Below are 3,728 nucleotides of genomic sequence, written 5' to 3' on the forward strand. Positions count from 1 at the left end.
ACACTACAGGAGAAGTGAGTGTTAATTTTTAAAATTTTAATATAAACATTGGTTTTCAAGAGAAATTGCAATTAACAATGTACAAATTACTGAATAAATAATTACCAATTAAACTTTTAAGTCACATTTTAAAGGTGCAATTAAGTTGAGCTTTCATCTTGTCATTCAATTGATGGACACTGAATATTAAATATAACATAAATATATAGGAGTAGCATGTGAGTGTCACTTTTATAAAGAAGATTCTTTTTATTATTAATAAAAATATAGATAGTCAGTTTCATTTTAAAGGGTTATAAATATGAGTTATAAATACAAGACTTAAAAGGTTGTAAATATTTAAAGGGTTGTAAATATGAGTTATTAATTGTTTTTACTCAAAACCTGATAAATAGCAATTTAGCAATTTCTTTTTAATTGAGTGACTCAAGTTCATGTTTCTTTAGGTTGAAGGTAAACCCACTAAAGTGGAAAAAACTGTGATGCCAATAATTAGAGGGATTGTCATCATGGGGTGATAAGAAATTTAATATTCCAAGAAGAGGAGGTAGTAGTAGATTCTAAATAAATTAGAAATGCAACAACATAAATGTTTGCAACGAATTTAGAGAGATCCACCTTGTTGAATAATGCACACACTACATGGATAATGGATTTCCGCACTTTATGCCTTACGACGTTTTCTTTGCAACATTTAGTGCAAATGCTAGTTAAATAATAAGTAAATTATGTATTTGTATATCGTTTCCCTGTCATCTTACCCGCCTTTCTGCTTTCCTGACTTACATTATTATTAAAGTAATATCCATTACCTGCCACCAATATGAAATCTTATGTATTAAAAGAGAATATTCTTACGTTAAAATTTGGAGCAAGTAAATATTATTCGATTTGTTTTTAGTGAAATTGTTTAGAAGTGTTTTTGATTGGTTTTTTAAGTTTAATTTTTCGATAATTTGACAGAAATTTATTGAAAATATGATTGACCAGTCATTTTGGCATAATTGAAGTAACTTAAAATTTTTCAGAGTGCTGAATTCATATATACAATAAAAAAACTAGTTTAAATAACACAAATCAAAATTCACATCAAACATTTTGGAAAAACACTAAAAAAATCTTAAAAAAAACCACTCCAATATTATCTACTCCAATAAAATTTGTATTACTATTAACTCCAATGAAATTTTTATTAGTATTATTGTATTTTTACCTCATCCTATTAAGCTGTTATAAAACTTTAGTGAAACTTTGAGCTCTTCAGGAATTATATCAAACTTTGGCAAATTGTTTAAAAGCTAAAATAACAGCCTGACATTTAGCGGACATTCGAACAATTTGGCGATTTGTCTAGAATTGAAAAGAACAACATGCTCAGACATTTAGAGGACATTCAAACAATTGGGCGAATCGTCTAAAATTTAAAAGAGCAAACACGACATTTAGCGAATCTTCCAAAAGTGTTGAACAGAACATAGAATTTTCAGAAGAATTTGAACAGAACATAAAATTTTCAGAAGAATTTGAACAGAACATAGAATTTGGTGGATGATTCTGGAAACCGTATGCAATGAAAAACCCAGAATTTCAATAATATAGAACTTTCCAGACCGTTCAGGCCTTTTCAGGGAACGCAACACAAACGCGGCATTACAAACAAGTAGAAATTTATTCCGCCTCAGACAAATGATGAAAAATGTAAATAAAAATGTTAAATGCGATGCCGGCACACACTTTACACGAAAAACTCCGACTCTAAATTCCGTCAATCGTCCGACAGCGGCAGCCGTTCATGGGTGGGCTCCGCCGAGATGAAAAACGTTTCGTACACCGCCCCTGCGATGCCACCGCCAATGAGGGGTCCAAGCCAGAAGATCCAGTGGTTTTCCCATGTCCAGCTCACCAGCGCCGGCCCGAAGGCCCTCGCCGGATTCATGCACGCTCCGTCGAAGGCCCCGCCGGCCAAAATGTTGGCGCCCACGATGAATCCAATGCAGATCGGGGCAATGGTGCCCAGGGAGCCCCTGTTGGGGTCAACTGCCGTGGCGTATACCGTGTAGACGAGGCCGAAGGTCATCACGATCTCGAACACCAGAGCGTTGCCCAACCCCACGCCGGAAGACAACGAAAACACCCCGATGCTCTGCATTCAGGTTAAGCAAATGAGTTCATAACAAGTAATAAAGTAAGTAACTAGTGGGAGGATGTGGTGTCATGGTTAGGTAGAGGGGGAAGACAACGAAAACATCCTGATGCTCTGCATTCAGGTTAACCAAATGAGTTCATAACAAGTAATAAAGTAACTAGTGGGAGGATGTGGTCTCATGGTTAGGTGAAGGGGGAAGACAACTAAAACACCCGGATGCTCTGCATTCAGGTTAACCAAATGAGTTCATGACAAGTAATAAAGTAATTAGTGGGAGGATGTGGTCTCATGGTTAGGTAGGTAGAGGGGAAGACAACGAAAACACCCCCGATGCTCTGCATTCAGGTTAACCAAATGAGTTCATAACAAGTAATAAAGTAACTAGTGGGAGGATGTGGTCTCATGGTTAGGTAGAGGGGGAAGACAACAAAAACACCCGGATGCTCTGCATTCAGGTTATCCAAATGAGTTCATAACAAGTAACAAAGTAACTAGTGGGAGGATGTGGTTTCATGATTAGGTAGAGGGGTTTATGCTAACCAAATGAATTTATAAGAAGTAATTATTTCAGAGTTAGGTGAGGAGATTTAGTCTCATGAATTTTAGAGTTCAGTTTCCAACAAAATTATATGTTTCAATTTCGAACAACACCATATATACCTCAAAGCTACTCTAATAATCCAATCTCAAACTCAAATAAAACTATACACACCTGAAAACTACTCTAAACCCAATTTCTTCCCTGATGAAGAAAAAACTAACTCTTTCCTTATGAAAAAAACTACTAGCCAGTGAAGAAGTGGCTTACCATGCCGTTGGTGGTATACTTGAGGAGCCCGCAGGCAACCGTGGCGCCGAGCATCTGGGCAATCCAGTATAAAACGCCTCTTAGAAGTGTGATGTGGCCGCCAACGAGTAGCCCGAAGGTCACCGCCGGGTTAACATGTCCTCCCGAGAGATTGGACGCCACCGCCACGGCTATAAACAGCGCTATGCCATGCGCCAACGCCTCCGCCACCAGCCCCGCCGGCGTTGTCGAAGCGTCGTTTGTCAGCTTGGCTGCGCAACGCAAACAAAATCAAATCACTAGATGTAAACAGGAAAAAAGAAACGAAAGAACAACACATTAGGGCAACGGCATCGTTGTTACAGAAAGCAATGACGGATCCTTCGCCGGCGAAGACGAAGATGATAGCCGAGATGAACTCCGCGAGCGCAGCTCTGAGAGTGCTCGGGTGGTAGGCCTCCTCAGGCCTCCCCACTGCAACTCTTTGGAAGGGGTACGGCATGATGCCCGCCTTGAATTTTCCAGATAACGAGACAAATGGTTTTGCTCTGCAACTCTGCGGTGGGGAGCTTGAGAAGGGAGTGGTGTGTTTATATTGGCATTAGCAGGCTTTATTCCCAACGGGGTCCCGTCGTCCTTACAGTGACAGCTATACCCTAGTGGACACTGGTGCTCACCTAACAGTCATACCCGTCGTTTTGCCCCTTATTACTACCTCTACCTCTCTGAACGATTTCGTCCACGGATTTCCTGAACCATTGCTATCTGGGAACTGTTGCCGTCCTCTAATATTTT

General features: G+C 39.4%; 1 pseudogene across 1 annotated transcript; it reads right to left on the bottom strand.

Annotated features, from left to right (window-relative positions):
* Positions 1-1,566: 1,566 nt before the first annotated feature.
* Positions 1,567-3,528, bottom strand: LOC149190605 (aquaporin TIP1-1-like; annotated as a pseudogene). The gene is made up of 3 exons (XR_016256004.1): positions 3,297-3,528; positions 2,955-3,205; positions 1,567-2,143 (listed from the first exon to the last, which is right to left on the bottom strand). The product of XR_016256004.1 is annotated as an aquaporin TIP1-1-like (transcript).
* Positions 3,529-3,728: the final 200 nt, after the last annotated feature.

This window comes from Pinus tabuliformis, chromosome 3_1, assembly GCF_031772625.1.
Source record: "Pinus tabuliformis cultivar Carrire ecotype Pingquan chromosome 3_1, CPIR1, whole genome shotgun sequence".
NCBI classification, from domain to species: Eukaryota; Viridiplantae; Streptophyta; class Pinopsida; order Pinales; family Pinaceae; genus Pinus; species Pinus tabuliformis.